This window comes from Staurois parvus, unplaced genomic scaffold (genome assembly GCF_062004578.1).
Source record: "Staurois parvus isolate SC_StPar_1 unplaced genomic scaffold, SC_StPar_1.0 ptg000836l, whole genome shotgun sequence".
Lineage (NCBI taxonomy): Eukaryota > Metazoa > Chordata > Amphibia > Anura > Ranidae > Staurois > Staurois parvus.
This window is the reverse complement of record NW_028318632.1, coordinates 817,381-839,957: the sequence shown is the minus strand read 5'-3', so window position 1 is coordinate 839,957 and position 22,577 is coordinate 817,381.

Below are 22,577 nucleotides of genomic sequence, written 5' to 3'. Positions count from 1 at the left end.
AACAGATAAGGCAGTTTCTCCCCGGAATTGAAAGAGATTGTAACCTCACAAAACCTAACAGTTAAAGATGACAGAATGAAATGAACATTCCTCAAGTCAGGTTTTTTCCCCTATGTTTCATGTCATGGATTATGACAGATGTTGGTTCTAATTCAGAATTCGCCCGACTGACCCCTCCCAAAACAGCGTGGTGGCCAGCATTCAGAGCCACCCCCCTTGCAGGGGGATTTTTAAAAAGACAGGCTGGCAAGCCTAAGGTAAGCAAAACACATCTCCTGATCTTAACATCGTAACAGAGGAGATCAAAGACCCTTCCTGCTCTGCAACTTGGATCTGCTTACAAACCAAGGCGTATTGGCAAGTAACTTAACCCTGTAACTTCCTTCCTATTATCTCTTTGCTGTACCTTTTATATGTGTGTGTGTATGTATATATATATATATATATATATATATTTTAGTGACATCTCTTTGTAAATTTTTCATTGCATCTGTTTGACTCTTTTAGTAATAAATATTTCTTTTTGAAAGTGTTAAACTGTTTTTAAGTGCTTACTTGCAATTCACGAATTCCTGCCTTTGAAGAGACGCTATTGTTTGTTATAATCTCTGTAGAACAGGCCTGCGGACCGTGTTATATAGATCAATATTTCAATCATTATAGTGTATATTTGATAATGGGAGTTTCCCAGTCTCCAAAAAAAGTGGTGGTGGCAGTAGAGGGTTAGTTGCGTAATTAACCCGACCCAGTAACAAGCGCATTCAGGCTGCAGGCACCAATTGTAGCCCATTAGCTGGACAATCGCTGTGTAGGGTGCAGGTGGGTGTGGCCTTGTTACGCACGTCACACCGCGGTTTTAGATCATCCGGTCCTTCGGTCACGAGTTTGGTGAGAAGGTCTGGGGTCTGACGCCGCGGCGTGACGTATTACTGTTGGTCTCGGTCGTGCGATTGTCGCATGTTGGTGGCGGCGATCATGCGATCGTGACACCTATGTTGAGGGTTAGGCTCAAAAAAAGTTTTAAATTCATAAACCGTAATAGGTTTCCATGTAAATGGTCTGGCAAGGTTTGAATTTGGGTTTGCGGCGATTATATTGTTGAGCATATAAATTGCTTTGGCCCACAATCAAATTGTACAAATCTGTGAAAAACTGCTTCATAAAATCAAGATAAATTTTTTGTTTCCACCTGCATTCCGGGTTGGGTAGTGAGTGGGGGAAGTACGGGTGCTGCAGAATCTGTGGTCTGCCAATCAGGATTTGCAGGCACATCTGGAAGGACACTAGGGACTTTACGGGCCAGTGTGCGAATTCTTGGTGGCTACGGGACACTAATTGTGCTCACCACCACACCAGCTTGTACTGCACTTATGGGACTCGCCTTATCACCAAGTGATACTGCAGTGCTGGTATAAAAAATACCAGGATATACTAGGCCGCTGGTGCTCGCCAGTTCACCACAAGGTAGTACGACACTAGTACTGGCACTCTGCTGCATATGAGACAAGTCATGTGATCCTATGATCCTAGCAGCACTTCAGCTACATGGGGTCGGGTACGCCTTATCTTAACGGGGAACTCTTCTCCATTGTCCGAGCTACCTGTCAGGGTGCTGCTGCTGTCTGCAGGTTCATATTCTGAGGCAGATTCTCTGAGAGGCTTCCCCTTCGCTCTCATCTGACATGCTTAAAATCCTGTAGGCCTCTTCACTAGTGTACCTTTTGTTGGACATTTTGGACTCTAAATTTACAGGTACCTAGTGCGACTTTTGGGAAAAAGAGTGCCAGGCTGTTAGGCTTGAACTGCCTGCTTGAACCTCTACCAATAAAATTCACCTGCTAGTGCTGGCAGAGATCATGCCTGATTCTGTGAACACTGCAGTTTTGTGTGCAATTATTACAGGTGAGAGTGATCAGAAATGATACTGATACTGCATTTCTTGTTAGGGGGGGGGGGGGCGTTGGGGCTAAACGCTAGTGCAGGCAGCAAACGGGGATGATCCTGCTAACAGTGTGTTTTTGGGGACACTAATACTAAGGGGAACTGGTATAGTTTAGTTCTTGATCAATATATTGATCCATACAAACACTATACTAGTAATGACGGTGATCAGCGACCTATAGCGTGAGTGCGATAGTGTGCGGGCAATCTAACGCTAGTAGACCCTAGCTGGGAGGGATGCTGACTGACCCTGATGCGATCTGACTTTGCTAGTAGCACTAATACAGTGATCTGTGAAAGATACTGTACACTGACAATGTACTAATGGCACTGGCAGGGGGCAATCAAAGGGTTAAATGTGGCAATCAAGGGGTTAAAATGTCTAACGTGTGTGGGTGCAGTGTGCTGCTTTTACTCATGTGTGATGTCCCTTTCTTCTCTCCTTGGAAAAAAATGGTTCCAGGGAGAGAAGAACCAGCTAGATCCTGTGCCTGTATCTCCATTTGCTGTAGGAGATCGGCAGTCCCAGCCAAAATCACTGGCTGAGACCTGCCGACATACACCTCCTACAAGGAATGACAGCAGGGGTCAGCGGAAAGGGGTAGGGGGGCGTGCGCATGCGCGCTCTAAGCCTGTAAGAGCAAAGCGACGTACGGGTACGCCGCTTTGCCTGCAGCTACCGCCCATCTGCAGTACATTGCGGGCAGACGGGAAGCAGTTAAAGCAGAACTTTTACCCATAACAACTTGACAAATAATGTTCTTTAGCAAGGAACATACATTCCACAATAACCCCTTCCTGCTTGCTCCACCCAGCCCTTTAAGTGGTTTCAGACACCAGGAGGCGGATGCAGGCATTCTGGTCATGTGATTGGCTGTCACAGCTGTCATATGATCAGAAAACTCCCGATCGCAGTGCTCGCTCTCAGCATAGCACTGTTTACTTTTTGGTAGGCATATATGCAGCCTCTTTGCGTTAAGGCCCACCCACCAAGAGGCCTCATATATGCTTGCGGCCAGCAGGAAGTGGTTAATAATTATGTTACAAAAAGTTAGTGTTTTTTGGTGGTTTTGCTATCGCACTTATTCCCTTGGTTCTGTCTAAGATTATAAATGTAATAAGTGATTACAACCTTTTGTCTGTACATGAATTTAGCCAATTCTTATGTGGCTATTCACAATAATGCTAATACCAAATGATGATAACTGTGCAAAAAATAAAGATCTAATTTGTTTATACAGCAAAGAAGCTTGCTATTAATCAAATATAACAAAATATAATGTAACTGGTATAACTTTAAAAGTAGTAATATTACAATGCAAATACAGAATGTTACCAATACAAAGAGATAACTACAGGAAAGGAAGTTACAGAAAAGAAACATAGAATAATACGTTACGTAGACATCCTGATGACTGGGCCTCCAAAGAGAAAAAGGCCAGAAATTGAGCAATGGCTTACTTTTTTACCCCTTCATTCCAGGTAAAGGCACGCCCTACAATAAGTTCTAGTATTTTGCCATTTCTGTTCAAAGGGGGGCTCTGTGACTTGTGAAAGATATTGGCCAACTGTAGCTCATCAGATGGAATTTATGATAGGCCAATGTCCAGCGAAGCATACCTCCTTTGAAGGCAGTTCCCGCAGGAAGATCTATGAAAATAGTCCCTAGGAGGTGTTAGAAATGATGACTCCAGGGCTTATTCGGCCAAGTGGCCATACACTGCCATAAACCCCTACAGGAAAGCTTCAGAAGGGGGGGGGGGGTGTTGAGGTGATGAAAGATAAGTTGCAGGAACTGAGACTTAGACCCCTATCAGAAGTCCACAATAATGTTAAAAATTATTATAGGCTCAAAATAGCCATTAAAGTGGGTGCCGTAAATTGCCTCCAACATTGTTCCTGTGTCTTCTTGCTGGAGGATGCTATTTTTCTGAAGCCCAGAACCCCCCTGAGCAGTATTACCACTTAAAGGATAAGTTCACCTTCGGGAACATGTTACATGTTCCACCTGGCTTTAGGGTGGAACATGTAACATGTTCCCAATGCTGCAGCCACCCCTCCCCCCCCACCACCACCACCAACTGTACTCATGTGCACCACCATAAAGAGTGGGCTCCAATGATAGCCTGTTGAAGAACTAGGGCTAAAGACTGTTCACTCAGCTGCTTCACAAGAACATTAACTACTGTCCATAATAAGAGGCATCTCTTAGGGAGTCTTACATTTCATCACTGTCATTCATGAGTGCACACTAAAGTGGATATAGCCTACTGTTTCCAGATAAGTAATTGTAGTACTAAGTATCATTGCTGTTTACTGTTTTCTAATGCCATTACTTATTGCTGATTTTGTAGATTACCAGGTTTAGCTAATTTAGCTGCATAGATGTCCATTCTATGCTGCTGTAGCCTAGTGAACATATTGTTTAGTGAACTGTGATCTACTCCTTATTAACCACTTGCCCTCCTGAGGATTTACCCCCCTTCCTGACCAGTCCTCTTTTTGCTACTCGGCGCTGCACTATTTCAACTGATAATTGTGCGGTCATGCAATGCTGCACCCAAACAAAATTTTCGTCCTTTTTTTCACACAAATAGAGCTTTCTTTTGGTGGTATTTGATCACCTGTGTGCTTTTTATTTTTCACGCTATAAACAAAAAAAGACCAAAAATTTTGAAGAAAAACGATATTTTTGTACTTTCAGATATAAAAAATATATAGTAAACTCAAAGTTAGTTATAAATTTAGGCCAAAATGTATTCTCCTACATGTTTTTGGTAAAAAAAAGTCCCAATAAGTGTATATTGATTGCTTTGTGTGAAAGTTATAGCGTCTACAAACTATGGTATAGATACTGCAATTTACGCCATTTTTTTGCTATACAGCGCTGCGCTAGTTTAACGGACAATTGCGCGGTCATGCAATATGGTACATAAATGAAATTTATGTCCTTTTTTCACACAAATAGAGCTTTGTTTTGGTGGTATTTGATCACCTGTGCACTTTTCATTTTTGGCGCTATAACCAGAAAATGTTTTGAAGAACAAAAAAATTTTTGAAAAAAATATTTTCTCATTTCTGTCATAAAAAATATCCAAAAAAACTAAAATTTCGTCATAAATTTAGGCCAAAATGTATTCTGCTACATGTTTTTGGTTAAAAAAATCCCAATAAGTGTATATTGATTGCTTTGTGTGAAAGTTATAGTGTCTACAAAATATGGTATAGATAATGGAATTTACACAGCTTTTACTTTCTGACTGCCCATCACATTTCTTGAGGTGCTAAAATACCAGGATAGTACAAACACCCTCAAATGACTACCTTTTCGGAAAGTAGACACCCTAAGCTATCTGCTGAGAGGCTTATTGAGTCCATGGAAGATTTATTTTTTTTCCACAAGTTTCTGGAAAATGACAAAAACATTTTTTTTTTCTTTTTTACACAAAGTTGTTATTTAAATGATTTATTTCTCGCACAAGCCATGGGTATATGTGGAATTACACCCCAAAATACTTTCTGCTACTTCTACCGAGTATGGGGATACCACATGTGTGAGACTTTTGGGAGCCTAGCCACATACAGGAGTCTGAAATCCAATGACAACTTTGAAAGCCTGAAGATGTGTAACTTCCTCATTACACTTCCTCACTACCTATCACAGTTTCGAAGGACCTGACATGCCAGGATAGCACCAAACCCAAGCAAATGACCCCTTTCTGGAATGTAGACACCCCAAGGAATTTAAAAAGAGGTATGGTGAGTATTTTGCAGATCTCATTTTTTTCTCACAAGGTTTTGAAATATAAAAAAAAGAATAGAAAAAATGTTTTTTTTTGTTTTTTTTTTTCATTTTCCAAAAACTTGTGGCAACAAATGAGATCTGCAAAATACTTACCGTGCTTTTTATAGAATTCCTTGGGGTGTCTACTTTCCAAAAAGGGGTCATTTGGGGGGGGATTAGGTGCTATCCTGGCAATTCAGGGCCTCCGAAACTGTGATAGGTAGTCTGGAAGTGTAATGAGGAAATAAAGCCCTTTAAAAGCATGAAGGTGCTTATTGGATTTTGGGGTCCTAGACTGCCAAAACGTCTCTCACATGTGGTACCCCCATACTCGGGAGAAGTAGCAGAATGTATTTTGGGGAGTAATTCCACATATACCCATGGCATGTGTGAGCAGTAAATCATTTAAGTGACAATTCTGTGTGTAAAAAAAAGGATTTTTTTTTTGTCATTTTCCAAAAACTTGTGGTAAAAAAATAAATTCTTCTATGGATTCAACATGCCTCTCAGCAAATAGTTTGGGGCGTCTACTTTCCAAAAAGGGGTTGTTTTGGGGGGTGGGGGCATTCTATGCCCAGCATTAGAAGTTTATGCCACACATCACTCACTCTTCTAAATTTTTTTAAAGCAGACACCCTAGTGAATAAAATGGTGGGTACTACAATTTTTTATGGCACATAGTACTCGCACAGCGATTTTTTGAAAGCAAATCTTTTTTAAAAAATATACTTTTTTTACTTTTAATGCACAAAAACACATTATATTGGCCAATTATTTGGTAAAATATAAAAGATAATGGTATGCCGAGTAAATATATACCAAACATGACATGCTTTAAAACTGCGCATGCCCCCTGCAATGGCGACAAACTGCAAACATTTTTAATATCCATAGGCAACGCTTTAAAAGCTACCATTTTAGATTTACAGAGGAGGTCTAGTGTTAGAATTACTGCCCTTGATCTGACGTTTACGGCAGTACCTCACATGCATGGTGCAACCGCTGTTTACATACCGGCACAGAGTAAAGGCTTGTGCACACAGGTGTGCGCGCATTTTTTTTTTTTTTTTGCATTGTACCTTTCATTTTTTTTTTTTTTTTGATCACTTTTAATGCTATAACAGGGAATGCAAATATCCCCTATAACTTCAATGGGCATTGTCATATATTCTTTTTTGAGAAATCTGGGGTCTATCAGACTCTGGATATCTCCTCTGCCCTTACATTATCTAATCAAACCGGGGTGATCAGATGCTTTCCCAATTTACAAATGGCGCTGTTTATATCCTGCGAAACTGAAGTGATAAAATGCTTGTAGCTTCCGAATTCTTAGACTATAGAGCTGATTGGCACCACTCTGGTCTCCAATCAGCTCTATGGTCAGCTGGCAGAAACACCAGCTGCATTCTCAGGTTCCCCCGATAGCACGGGGCTGCCCGAGAAGGCTGTGGAAGGCAGCGGGGGAGGGGGGGCATCATCTCCAGCTGCTTGTAAAAGCAATCCTGCAGCTAATTAGCCACTAGGATTTCTTTTACATGAAAGCCGATCGCCGGCTGAAAAAAACAATACCAGGATGATGCCTGCAGCCATGGGCATCATCCTGGTATAACCATTCAAAGTCCAATGATGTACCAGTACGTCGCTGGTCCTTGTTGGGTATACAGTGGGGATCGAAAGTTTGGGCACCCCAGCTAAAAATTTGTATTAATGTGCATAAAGAAGCCAAGGAAAGATGGAAAAATCTACAAAAGGCATCAAATTACAGATTAGACATTCTTATAATATGTCAACAAAAGTTAGATTTTATTTCCATCATTTACACTTTCAAAATAACAGAAAACAAAAAAATGGCGTCTGCAAAAGTTTGGGCACCCTGCAGAGTTAAAATCTTGTACTGCCCCCTTTGGCAAGTATCGCAGCTTGTAAACGCTTTTTGTAGCCAGCCAAGAGTCTTTCAATTCTTGTTTGAGGTATCTTTGCCCATTCTTCCTTACAAAAGTCTTCCAGTTCTTTGAGATTTCTGGGCTGTCTGTCACGCACTGCTCTTTTAAGGTCTATCCATAGATTTTCAATTATGTTGAGGTCAGGAGATTGTGAAGGCCATGGCAAAACCTTCAGTTTACGCCTCTTGATGTAATCCCCCGTGGATTTCGAGGTGTGTTTAGGATCATTATCCATTTGTAGAAGCCATCCTCTCTTTAACTTCAGCTTTTTCACAGATGGCATCAAGTTACCATCCAAAATTTGCTGAAATTTTATTGAATCTCCTTCTACTCGTGAGATGTTCCCTGTGCCACTGGCTGCAACACAACCCCAAAGCATGATTGATCCAACCCCATGCTTAACAGTTGGACAGAGGTTCTTTTTATTAAATTCTGTGCCCCTTCTTCTCCAAACGTACCTTTGCTCATTCCGGCCAAAAAGTTAAATTTTAACCTCATCGGTCCACAGAACTTGTTTCCAAAATGCATCAGGCTTGTCTATATGTTCATTGGCAAAGTTCAAACGATGATTTTTGTGGTGAGGACATAGAAGAGGTTTTCTTCTGATGACTCTTCCATGAAGACCATATTTGTACAAGTATCTCTTTATAGTGGAATAGTGTACCACAACTCCAGTGTCTGCCAGATCTTTCTGGAGGGATCGTGCAGTCAAACGTGGGTTTTGAATTGTTTTTCTCACAATCCTGCGAGCTGTTCTGTCTGATATTTTTCTTGGTCTTACAGATCTTGCTTTAACTTCCACTGTTCCTGATGACTGCCATTTCTTAATTACATTCCGAACAGAGGATATTAACATCTGAAAACGCTTTGCTATCTTCTTATAGCCTTCTCCAGCTTTGTGAGCGTCAACTATTTTCAGTTTCAGTTTTCTAGACAACTGCTTAGAAGAACCCATGGTGCTGATTGTTGGGGCAAGGTCAGATGAGTCTGGGCATTTAAAACCTTTGAGATTGACATAACCTGGTCTTCCCAGACGATGATTGAGAACAATCCATGACACTGGCAGGTCTCAGCTTTGCAAAGGGGGCAGTGCATGCTATAAATTCTGCAGGGTGCCCAAACTTTTGCAGACGCCATTTTTTGTTTTCTGTTATTTTGAAAGTGTAAATGATGGAAATAAAATCTAACTTTTGTTGACATATTATAAGAATGTCTAATCTGTAATTTGATGCCTTTTGGAGATTTTTCCATCTTTCCTTGGCTTCTTTATGTACATTAATACAAATTTTTAGCTGGGGTGCCCAAACTTTCGATCCCCACTGTATATACCATGTTTGTTTGTTTTTTTTTGTATGCAGCCTGTGGACTGAATGAAAAAATGAGAAGAAATCTCTGCCGGAAAAAGTGTGTGGTATGCCCACCATTCGAATATACCGCCCTGCATCCACCCACTTCTAATGGTGGGCACACATTAGGTCACACTTTGCCACAAGCGCCAGTTCCAATATTGAACAAATGTCTAAATAGTGGCACGCTTGAATAAAAATTGTCCACGTATAAGTGGTACCTCATATGGAAAAAGGATGACACCAAGTCCCAAACTATCTTGCCACTGCTCCCCATGTAGTCTGGGCATCCAGGGGGCTCCACGTGACTATCTTTTCCCTCGTAAATCCAAAACTTATAAGTATAGCCTGTTGCCGTCTCACAGGTCTTCTACATCTTGACCCCATATCTGGCACACTTGCAGGGGAGAAATTGTTTGAATGCAAGGCGGCCAGAAAAATTAATGAGGGACTCATCAACGCAGATGTTTTGCTGGGGAGTATAGACATCTGCAAATTTTTGGTTAAGGTGATTTGCGAGGGGCTGAATTTTGTGGAGCCGGTCAAATTCAGGGTTACCCCGAGGATGACAGAGTGTATTGTCGTTGAAATGCATAAAACACATTATACTCTCATATCTATGCCTGGCCATGGCAGCAGAGAACACGGGCATATGATGAATCAGGTCTGCGGACCAATACAACCGCAATTCATTTCTTTTAGTAATGCCCATGTTGAGGGTTAGACCCCAAAAAAATGTTAATTCGAAAACAGTAATGAGTTTCCATGCGAATGGTCTGGCAAGGTTTGAATTTGGGTTGGCGGCGATAAATTGTTGTGCATATAAATTGCTTTGATCCACAATCAATGCATACAGATATTCCATGAAAAACAGCTCCAAAAATCAAGGAAGTATGTGAAAGACCAAGATGTACTAGACCGCTGGTACTCGCCAGTTCACGAAAAGGTAGCGCGACACTAGTACTGGCACTCTGCTGCATATGAGAGTCATCAAAATTTACCGGCAAGTGCTAACAGAGATCACGCCTGATTCTGCGAACACTGCAGTTTTGTGTGCAATGTATCAAGTGACAGTGACCTACTGACACTGCACTTGCTGGGGAAGAAGGGTGGGGTAAGCGTAGGGGCTGAACGCAGGTGCTAGCAGGTGCCGGGGCTGATCCAGCTAACGCTGCATTTTTGGGGACGCTATACTAATGTGAACGCTGGTATAGTGCTGATCTAATCAAAGATATTGACCCGTTCAGACACTATACTAGCAATGGAGGTTTATTGTGCATGAGCATGCTCCTGGCAATCAAGGGGTTAAATTTGATGACTGGTGTAGTGATGGGCAATCTGACGCTATCTGGGAGGTGCGTGAAAACCACGGGAGCGCGAATCACGTGTATGTGTGTGTGTGTGTGTGTGTATATATATATATATATATATATATATGTGTGTGTGTGATTTTGCGCACCCATGCCACTCTGTACGGTAGTAGTATTTCTGCTATAGGGCGGTCAGGAAGCCGTTACAGAAGCGGTTTGTGTTACGTCGCTGCGTTACTTTAACTGACAAGTGCGCGGTCATGCAACACTGCACCCAAATTAAATTTACATCCTTTTTCCCCACAAATTGAGCTTTCTTTCGGTGGTATTTGATCACCTGTGCGTTTTTTTTTGTTTTTTTTTGCGCTATAAAAAAAAAAAAGGCTGACAATTTTGAGAAAAAAAAACAATATTTTGGACTTTTTGCTATAAAACATGTCCAGTAAAAATATTTAAAAATCAAATTTAGTCATACATTTCTGCCAAAATGTATTCTGCGACATGTCTGCTAAAAAAAATCTCAATACGTGTAAATTAATTGGTTTACGTGAAAGTTATAGCGTCTACAAATGGCGGGAAAGATACTGGGATTTTTTTTTTATTATTTTATTTATTTATTTATTTATCGAGTTTATATAGCGCCAAAGTGTCTGCTCAGCGCTGTACAATAGAGGGGGGGACAATACATGAAACAGTACAGCAACTACAAACAGCACACAAGGGGTAAGAGGGCCCTACTCTTTCGAGCTTACAATCTAGGAGGGAGGGGGTAGAGGTACAGGAGGAAATGGCTGTGGGGGATGAAGTGGTAGGAGGAGGGAAGGGCAGCGGCTGTTAGGTGAGGGTGGGGTAGGCTTCCCTGAAGAGGTGGGTTTTCAGGGAGCGCCTGAAGGTGAGGAGGGAAGGTGACAATCTGATGGATTGGGGTAGTGAGTTCCAGAGGATGGGGGAGGACCTGGAGAAGTCTTGCAGTCGTGCGTGGGAGGAGGAGACCAGGGAGCAAGATAGAAGGAGGTCCTGTGAAGAGCGAAGGGTACGGTTAGGGTGGTTATATACTATAGGTAGTTATTAAGAGGTTGTTAATTAAGTTATCGTGTCACCCAATGTTTGGTTTCCATTCAGTAGCCAAAAAAGGCATTCAAAAAAGGGGGGTTTGTGAAAAGAGATTCACAGAAAAGCGGCTACATTATGAACAGACCGTGACACTCAGAAAATTTTCCAAAAATTATGCTTTATTACACAGATATAAATATGACATATGGGCATTCACCCTGGTTTACCATCACCTCAGTATGAGACAATAACACACAGACCTAAAACCATATAAAATGACATCAAGACCGGTCTAAATGTATGTGCAACAGAAAAAGTGACTGCAAGAGTCTAATATCTCTGTAGTACAAACACATAGGTAAACACTTCCCTAAAGAGGTGTATCCAAAAATTATACCATAGGTATACCATAATATTGAATAATGAATTTACACCAATATCATAATGGTGAATCCCGAACAGGGAATCCAAAAATTATACTATGGATATACGTATATCACATGTATGAAATGCAGTAAGCACAATAAGCGTGAAGAGGGGAACAGTAAGCCTCAGGCCTGTTTGGAAAAAGACATAAATGTCAAATATATGATGCAATACATTCCTGTGCCGGCACACGTGGTTGGGGCCCGTTCATCTGTAATGTGAACAGCTGTGTCATAAAGCTCTTGAATGGAAATAAGCCCCATTTATTCCCAGGATGGGAGAAAAGGTGCAGATTGCAGCACTCTGCTTGAAATGGTGTCTTCACCACTGTTTGTGGACTACACACCACCCTTTGTAGGAAAAGCAAGACATATCCCAAGGAATCTTCTGCCTGTTGAACTATATGCGGTATGTCCTGTATCCTACACAAAGCACCATAATGTCCCCATCCTGTAGTGAAACAAATAATGTGGGAAGTCACTGACAGAGCTTGCACTCAATAAGATATGTAGGTCATATTGATCACAGAGGACCGTATATCTAATGTCCTGTAACAATCCACTCACCACCTGTGCCGTGGATAAAGGGAATGAAAGAGATGTCCTTCATGGATATTGCCAAACACGGCCACAGAGGCCCAGGAACCACCGCTGACATCCGCCGATATACCGCGGGTTCCAGCCCCCTCTCAGCGCCTGTGCTGCTCACGCTTGCCTCATGGCATGTGAAGATGGCTTCCTCCTTATGGGTCAGCGTGCGTTCCACCTAGTGCGCATGACCGGAAGTGACGTATCTGACGTATGACGTCAACGCGTTTCGCCGATGGGCGTATCTCACTCAGCTTCGTCAGGACCAATGGGACAACTGCATTTCAATATCCTATTTATAGTGGGTAAAGACCCACCCATTTATGCAAAAGAGGTGACCTGCAGTTGTTCCTAATGGAAGAAAACAAGGGGGGGGGCTAAATACTTAGCACAGCTACTGGTCTTAATTAAAATTAAAAAGGCAGGCGGCTGGAGTCCACAGAGAGGGGAGAGGCTTAATATTTTTACCAAAACATATATTAATCAAAGGTCATAAATTACATATACCAGTCTGTTGGGGCTTTTGTCACACTTTAACCAGGAGATGGCGATATAAATCAGAGAATCATCAATTCCATCCACTGAATCGGGTTTTTGGGGAGACAATATCAATTATCAAAAGATACCAACAAATACCACAAGATGGCAATATAATCTGAAAATTCACATGAGGGTCATTATAACAAAAATACCCCACTTTTTTACATCCATCCTATGGTATGGTTATTGTTCAGAGACGAAAGGTATTAAGGGACATATAACCATACAGTGAGTCCTTTTGCATTATTTAGAGCTATATAAAAAACTCATATCGTAATGTCATCCATATTTACGTTAATATTCCCAATATACACAGGTTTATCGCAATTCCAGCCATTAAGAGAACCTGAGAAATGCCATCAACTAACCGCCACATGGCAGTAAATCAGAGAATCAACAGTTCCATCTACTGAATCGGGTTTTTTTGGGGGAGACAATATCAATTATCAGAAAATACCAACAAATACCACAAGATGGCAATATAATCTGAAAATTCACATGAGGGTCATAATAACAGAAATACCCCAGTTTTTTAACATCCATCCTATGGTATGGTCATTGTTCAGAGACAGAAGGTATTAAGGGACATTTAACCAGATAGTAAGTCCTTTTGCATTGTTTAGAGCTATATAAAAAACTCATATCGTAAGATCATCCATATTTTCATTAATATTCCCAACACCGGTACATAGTCCCATAAACCTATTTTTCCAAAAACACTTGGAGATCACATTCCACATTTAACCCCTTAGGGTACAGTGTATCAAGTTTATATATCCAATGTTTCTCCTTTTTAAGCAGTTCTCTGTCAAAATCACCTCTCCTCTGTGGGAAGTGCAGTGCATAGAAACCTTTTACTTTAGTGCCGTCCAATTTACCTCCATGATATTTAGCGTAATGTTGGGCAAGGTTACTATCAGGATCATTTGATCTAATATCTCTAAAGTGTTCACCAATTCTTACTTTAAGTTGTCTTTTAGTCTTACCTACATACATCTTTTTACAGGGACAGGTTAAGATATATAATACCCTTACTGTGGAACAGTTTATAAGACTCTGAATCTTATAGTGAGTGTTATTTCCTGAATCATAAAAGGAATCCGTGCGATCCACATATTTGCAGATTTGACATTTTCCACATTTAAACATCCCCTTGGTACGTGATTTTAACCATGTTGTTTGTTTTAATGGTTGATAATCTGAATGAATAAGGAGGTCACCAAGATTTGGTGCTCTTCTTGCTACCATCTGGGGACGTTCACCTACAATCTTACTCAACCTGGGGCATTGAGTAAGAATCTTCCAGTGTTTTTCCAATATTAATTTAACATCTTGCCATTGAGCTCCAAATTGGGTAATCATTCTCACAGGCTGATCACTCAATCTAGCCTTCACTTCCTTTTTGGTAGATAATAGATCCTCACGATCAGTTTGATATGCCCGTCTCCGAGCATTTCTAATTTGGGAGTGGGAATATCCCCTTTCTCTAAATCTTCTATAGAGATCCTGAGCTTCCATTTTAAAATCATTGATGTTTGAGCAGTTTCTCCGACATCTCAAAAACTGTCCCACTGGAATCCCTGAGATCAGTGAACGTGGATGGTAGCTTCTTGCCTCTAATAGGGTATTGGCAGCAGTAGGTTTCCTATATGTCTTAGTGAGGAGTTTTCCATTTTCAAGTCTAATCTCCAGATCCAGAAAAGAAATACATCTTTCGTCACATATATATGTAAGTCCAATATTGAAGGAGTTCTGATTTAACTCTCCCAAAAATGATTTTAATTCCTCAGATGTTCCTTGCCACACAAGGAACACATCATCTATATATCTTAACCAGATCTGGACATTAGCAAGAAATCTTGATGATTTAAAGACAACCTGTTCCTCCCAAAACCCCAAATGGAGACATGCGTAGGCCGGAGCCCACGGTGCTCCCATACTAGTACCTCTAGTTTGTTGATAGAAGGTATTATTAAATTGAAATAAGTTTTTTTAAAGCAAACTCCAATAATGTTTTTTATATAGCTCTAAACAATGCAAAAGGACTTACTATCTGGTTAAATGTCCCTTAATACCTTCTGTCTCTGAACAATGACCATACCATAGGATGGATGTTAAAAAACTGGGGTATTTCTGTTATTATGACCCTCATGTGAATTTTCAGATTATATTGCCATCTTGTGGTATTTGTTGGTATTTTCTGATAATTGATATTGTCTCCCCCAAAAAAACCCGATTCAGTAGATGGAACTGTTGATTCTCTGATTTACTGCCATGTGGCGGTTAGTTGATGGCATTTCTCAGGTTCTCTTAATGGCTGGAATTGCGATAAACCTGTGTATATTGGGAATATTAACGTAAATATGGATGACATTACGATATGAGTTTTTTATATAGCTCTAAATAATGCAAAAGGACTCACTGTATGGTTATATGTCCCTTAATACCTTTCGTCTCTGAACAATAACCATACCATAGGATGGATGTAAAAAAGTGGGGTATTTTTGTTATAATGACCCTCATGTGAATTTTCAGATTATATTGCCATCTTGTGGTATTTGTTGGTATCTTTTGATAATTGATATTGTCTCCCCAAAAACCCGATTCAGTGGATGGAATTGATGATTCTCTGATTTATATCGCCATCTCCTGGTTAAAGTGTGACAAAAGCCCCAACAGACTGGTATATGTAATTTATGACCTTTGATTAATATATGTTTTGGTAAAAATATTAAGCCTCTCCCCTCTCTGTGGACTCCAGCTGCCTGCCTTTTTAATTTTAATTAAGACCAGTAGCTGTGCTAAGTATTTAGCCCCCCCCCTTGTTTTCTTCCATTAGGAACAACTGCAGGTCACCTCTTTTGCATAAATGGGTGGGTCTTTACCCACTATAAATAGGATATTGAAATGCAGTTGTCCCATTGGTCCTGACGAAGCTGAGTGAGATACGCCCATCGGCGAAACGCGTTGACGTCATACGTCAGATACGTCACTTCCGGTCATGCGCACTAGGTGGAACGCACGCTGACCCATAAGGAGGAAGCCATCTTCACATGCCATGAGGCAAGCGTGAGCAGCACAGGCGCTGAGAGGGGGCTGGAACCCGCGGTATATCGGCGGATGTCAGCGGTGGTTCCTGGGCCTCTGTGGCCGTGTTTGGCAATATCCATGAAGGACATCTCTTTCATTCCCTTTATCCACGGCACAGGTGGTGAGTGGATTGTTACAGGACATTAGATATACGGTCCTCTGTGATCAATATGACCTACATATCTTATTGAGTGCAAGCTCTGTCAGTGACTTCCCACATTATTTGTTTCACTACAGGATGGGGACATTATGGTGCTTTGTGTAGGATACAGGACATACCGCATATAGTTCAACAGGCAGAAGATTCCTTGGGATATGTCTTGCTTTTCCTACAAAGGGTGGTGTGTAGTCCACAAACAGTGGTGAAGACACCATTTCAAGCAGAGTGCTGCAATCTGCACCTTTTCTCCCATCCTGGGAATAAATGGGGCTTATTTCCATTCAAGAGCTTTATGACACAGCTGTTCACATTACAGATGAACGGGCCCCAACCACGTGTGCCGGCACAGGAATGTATTGCATCATATATTTGACATTTATGTCTTTTTCCAAACAGGCCTGAGGCTTACTGTTCCCCTCTTCACGCTTATTGTGCTTACTGCATTTCATACATGTGATATACGTATATCCATAGTATAATTTTTGGATTCCCTGTTCGGGATTCACCATTATGATATTGGTGTAAATTCATTATTCAATATTATGGTATACCTATGGTATAATTTTTGGATACACCTCTTTAGGGAAGTGTTTACCTATGTGTTTGTACTACAGAGATATTAGACTCTTGCAGTCACTTTTTCTGTTGCACATACATTTAGACCGGTCTTGATGTCATTTTATATGGTTTTAGGTCTGTGTGTTATTGTCTCATACTGAGGTGATGGTAAACCAGGGTGAATGCCCATATGTCATATTTATATCTGTGTAATAAAGCATAATTTTTGGAAAATTTTCTGAGTGTCACGGTCTGTTCATAATGTAGCCGCTTTTCTGTGAATCTCTTTTCACAAACCCCCCTTTTTTGAATACGGTTAGGGTGGTACCTGGGAATCAGGTCGGTGAGGTAGTTAGGGGCAGTGTTGTGAATGGCCTTATAGGTCAGAGTGAGCAGTTTGAATTTAATGCGTTGGGCAATGGGGAGACAGTGGAGGGAGAGGCAGAGGGGGGTGGCAGAGGTGGAGCGGCTGGTGAGGTGGATGAGTCTGGCCGCTGAGTTCAGGATGGTCTGAAGCGGGGAGAGTTTGCACTGGGGTAGGCCGGTGAGGAGGGAGTTGCAGTAGTCAAGGCGTGAGAAAATCAGGGAGTGTACGAGTAGTTTAGTGGTGTCTGGGGTAAGGAAGGAGCGTATCTTGGCGATGTTCCGGAGGTGGAGCCTGCATGTGTTTGTAAGTGATTTGACATGAGGGTGAAAGGAAAGGTTTGAGTCCAGAATGATGCCAAGGACCTTGGCTTGCTGGGCGGGATTGATGGTGGTGTTGTTGGTAGTGATGGAAAGGATGGGGGGTGCGGGAAGGGGGAAAGACGAGAAGCTCGGTTTTGGAGAGGTTGAGCTTGAGGAAATGGAGCGACATCCAGTCAGAGATGTCGTTTAGGAGGTGAGTGATGCGGGCGGAGAATGTGGGGGTGAGGTGAGGGGTGGATAGGTAGATTTGAGTATCATCAGCGTAGAGGTGGTAATTGAAGCCGTGGGAGTGTATGAGTTTGCCAAGGGAGGAGGTGTAGATGGAGAAGAGAAGGGGTCCAAGGACAGAGCCCTGGGGGACCCCAACAGAGAGGGGGAGGGAAGTGGCACCGTTGTAGGAAACGCTGAAGGAGCGTTGGGATAGATAGGACGAGAACCAAGAGAGAGCGGTGTCTCTGATGCCAAGGGAGAGTAGTTTATTAAGGAGGAGGGGGTGGTCGACTGTGTCAAAAGCTGCGGAAAGGTCTAGGAGAAGGAGGACAGAGTAGTCGCCTTTGGCTTTGGCGGTTAGTAGATCGTTGGTGATTTTGAGGAGGGCAGTTTTGGTGGAGTGTAGGGGACGGAAGCCGGACTGTAGTGGGTCAAGGAGGTTGCTGTCAGTTAGGTGGGCGCTTAGGTGATCGTAGACCAAGCGCTCAAGGAGCTTGGAAGTGAGTGGCAGTAGGGAAATTGGTCTGAGGTTGTTGAGGTCAGTGGGGTCCAGGGAGGGCTTTTTGAGTATGGGGGTGATGTGCGCATGTTTTAGGGGGGAGGGGAAGACGCCAGTAGAGAGGGAGAGATTGAAGATGTGGGTAAGGGAGCAGATGAGGGAAGAGGGGGGTGACCGGAGGAGTTGAGAGGGGATAGGGTCCAGGGGGCAGGTAGTGAGGCGGGCTTCTGAGAAGACTCTGGTGACTTCCTCAGTGGTAGTAGGGCTGAAGGAATGCAGTGATGGGGGGGTTACGGTAGGCAGGGCCTTGGGTGTGGTGGGGGGCAGTGCCGTTGCGAGGTCAGAGGAGGGGAGAGATGAGGGGGTGATGGAAGGGGGGAGGCTAGATGGGGAGGTAGATTGCAAGTTGACTATGTCCTTGCGGATTGCGTCAATCTTGTTGTGGAGATGAGTGGCAATCTCGTGGGCGGTAAGTGAGGTACTGAGTGGAGGAGGGGGGGGGGGGGAGAGAGAGCAGGGAGTTGAAGGTGGAGAAGAGTCGGCGAGGGCAGGTGGAGAGGGTATTGATCAGGTTAACGAAGTAGGCCTGCTTGGCGGCGTGGAGGGAGGAGGTGTAGGTGAGGAAGGCAGATTTGTAGAGGGAGAATGCATGAGGGGACCTGGTTTTGCCCCATAGTCTCTCCAGCGCACGACTGCGACGTTTGAGGCATTTAGTGTGGTCGTTCTGCCATGGTTGGAGCGGTCTGGGTTTGATGTTGCGTGTGGTTAGGGGTGCCAAAGAGTCTAGGGTAGCTGATAGTGAGTCGTTGTACGCGGTGGTGGCTAGGTCAGAACATGACAGTGGAAGGATGCTGTCGTGTAAGCGGTCGGCAGCCGAGTGGAGGGAGGCCGGGTGCAGGTTGCGGAGGTTGCGGCTGGTGATGGTTTGGCGCACTGGGGGGGGGGGGGGAGTTAGGGGAAGGGGAGATGGAGAACGTGAGGAGGTGGTGGTCGGAGAGAGGGAAGGGGGTGTTAGTGAAGTGGTTAAGGGTACAGAGGTGGGAGAAGACGAGGTCCAGGGTGTTCCCATTGATGTGGGTGGAGGATTGAGTGTATTGTGTGAGCGCGAAGGAGGAGGTTAGGTGGAGGAGTTGGGAGGTAGCTGGGGTGTTGTCGTTGATGGGGATGTTGAAGTCCCCGAGGATGATGGTCGGTAGCTCAGAGGAGAGGAAGAAGGGAAGCCAGGCGGCGAAGTCATCCAGGAAGCGGGCTATGGATCCGGGGGGCCTGTAGATCACTGCGATCCTTAGGGGGGTGGGTGAGAAGAGCCGGATGCAGTGAGCCTCGAAGGAGGAGAAGGTTAGGGAGGGGGGGTTAGGGAGGACCTGGAAGGTGCTCAGCGGTGATAGGAGCAGGCCGACACCACCACCTTTGAGACCGCTCAGTCTTGGTGAATGGGACCAGACGAGACCTCCATGGGAGAGTGCCGCAAGGGAGGTAGAGTCAGTGGCCTGTACCCAGGTTTCGGTGATGGCTAGGAGGTTGAGGGAGCGGGAGATAAAGAGGTCATGGATGGCAGTTAGTTTGTTGCAGACCGAACGGGCGTTCAGAAGTGCAACCGAGAGAGGGGGGATGGATGCGGGGAGGAGGTGCACAGGTATGAGGTTGAGAGGGTTGCGGCGGCTGGCGGGAGCAGGGGGGTCCCTGGAGGGGAAGTTCCTGGAGGGGGGGTGAGGTGGTGAGGGGCCAGGGTTCGGGGAGATGTCCCCAGCGGGAAGGAGAAGGGTGAGGAGGGTGGCATGGGAGGTGCAGGAGCGTGTGGGTCTGGTAGTGGTGGCACGTGGGTCGACCGGGGAGTGGAGTACCAGGAGGAGGTGGTGAGTGCAGTAGTGGGGAGAGGGCAGAAGTGAAGGGGCAATGTAGAGCTGTTTTGGGGGGGGGGGGGGGGTGGGTAGAGGGAGGCGATTTTTGGGATGGAGGAGAGGAAAACGAGGAGGAGAAGTGCAGGTGGCATGCTGGGGTGAGTGCAGTGCTGTTCGGGTCAGGGGAGGTAAAGGGATACGGGTCAGGGCGAGGTGATGTGGAGAGTCTGTATCACCATGGAGGAGTCCACTAGAGTCCTTCTGTAGGGGGAGAGTGGGAGTAAAGGGCAGCAGCTGGCTGGCTGCAATCTGTGGGTGCAGTATGCAGGCGTCCGAGGGGTCTTCAGTGGGTCCGGTGGATCGGCGAGTGGAGGGGTCGTAGGGTGCGATGTCTAGGGGGTGTTGGTAGGCACGGCGTCTGGTGATGCTGGCGGCACGGTGACTGGAGATTTGCTGGGTGGTCCGGGTCCGGGAGATTCGCTGGGCGACGTCTCGATTCACTGGGTGGTCCGGGTGTTGGGTGTCCAGAGGTGGTAGCTGGGTGCCCGGTAGCTGGGTGCTGGGTGTCCAGGGGTGGTAGCTGGGTGCCCGGTAGCTGGGTGTCCAGGGGTGGTAGCTGGGTGCCCGGTAGCTAGGTTCTGGGTGTCCAGGGGTGGTAGCTGGGTGCCCAGTAGCTGGGTGCAGGGTGTCCAGGGGTGGGCCCAGAACCGATGTATGGGCTGGGCAGCGGCGCAGCGATCAGTGGGCCTGAGCTGGTTCCTGGTGGTCAGGGATGGACACAGGTCCTTGCAAGGCTGATCTTTGGTGGGGTAGTTGTTGTCACCTTGCGTCAGGCTGCTGTGGCCCTGGAGACGGTGGAGAGGGTCAGGGGCCGCCTGAGGAGGACCATACTAATAATGGGGACGATCAGCGACTTATGGCGGTGATCAGCAATTTATGACAGTGATTAGCGACTTATGGCGGGACTGCGGTGGACATTTTGACACTGGGGGGGAACTGACTTGGGGTCACTGACATCCCCAGTGACACCAATACAGTAATCAGTGAAAAAAAAAAAAAAAAAACACTGACACTGTACTAATGGCACTGGGGAGGAAGGGCTTAACATTTTTTAAGGTAATGAAAGGGTTAACTGTGTGAGGGGAGTGTTTTACTAGTGGGTGGGGGGGTGTACTTCATGGGACGCTGATCCGGAGAGATCAGCTCTTCTCTCAGGATCAGCGTGTGCTTGGAACTGACAGATAGCAGAGCTGCAATGTAAACACTGCAGCCGTGCTCTCTGTCAGTGATTCCTGGTAATCGCAGGGACTCGACGGGTAATGACCTGCCAGGACTCGGTGATGGACAGTTGCTGCTGCAGTCAGCGGGACGGGTAGTGCGGGCACATGCCTCGCGCGCCCCCTACCTGTTTTGCAGAGCGACGTTAAAAGACGGCGCTGTGCGCACAGGTGCCGCCCTGCCTCAGTAAAAACACTGCGGCTGGTCTGCAACTGGTTAACAAGCATACTGCTACAGTGGGGCAAAAAAGTATTTAGTCAGCCACCAATTGTGCAAGTTCTCCCACTGAAAAAGATGAGAGAGGCCTGTAATTGGCATCATAGGTAGACCTCAACTATGAGAGACAAAATGAGAAAAAAAATCCAGACAATCACATTTGCTAATTTGGAAAGAATTTATTTGCAAATTATGGTGGAAAATAAGTATTTGGTCACCTACAAACAAGGAAGATTTCTGTCTCTCACAGACCTGTACCTTCTTCTTTAAGAGGCTCCTCTGTCCTGCACTCATTACCTGTATCAATGGCACCTGTTTGAGTTTGTGGACAGGTGTCTTTTATACTGATAACAAATTCAAACAGTCACACTCCAAACTCCACTATGGTGAAGACCAAAGAGCTGTCGAAACAAAATTGTAGACCTGCACCAGGCTGGGAAGACTGAATCTGCAATAGGCAAGCAGCTTGGTGTGAACAAATCAACTGTGGGAGCAATAATTAGAAAATGGAAGACATACAAGACCACTGATAATCTCCCTCAATCTGGGGCTCCACGCAAGATCTCACCTCGTGGGGTCAAAATGATCACAAGAACGGTGAGCAAAAATCCCAGGACCACACGGGGGGACCTAGTGAATGACCTGCAGAGAGCTGGGACCAACGTAACAAAGGCTATCATCATTAACACACTACGCCGCCAGGGACTCAGATCCTGCAGTGCCAGACGTGTCCCCCTGCTTAAGCCAGTACATGTCAGGCCCGTCTGAAGTTTGCTAGAGAGCATTTGGATGATCCAGAAGAAAATTGGGAGAATGTCATATGGTCAGATGAAACCAAAATAGAACTGTTTGGTAGAAACACAACTCGTCGTGTTTGGAGGAGAGAGAATGCTGAGTTGCATCCAAAGAACACCATACCTACTGTGAAGCATGGGGGTGGCAACATCATGCTTTGGGGCTGTTGAATGGGGCCATGTATCGTGAGATTTTGAGTGCAAACCTCCTTCCATCAGCAAGGGCATTGAAGATGAAACGTGGCTGGGTCTTCCAACATGACAATGATCCCAAACATACCGCCCGGGCAATGAAGGAGTGGCTTCGTAAAAAG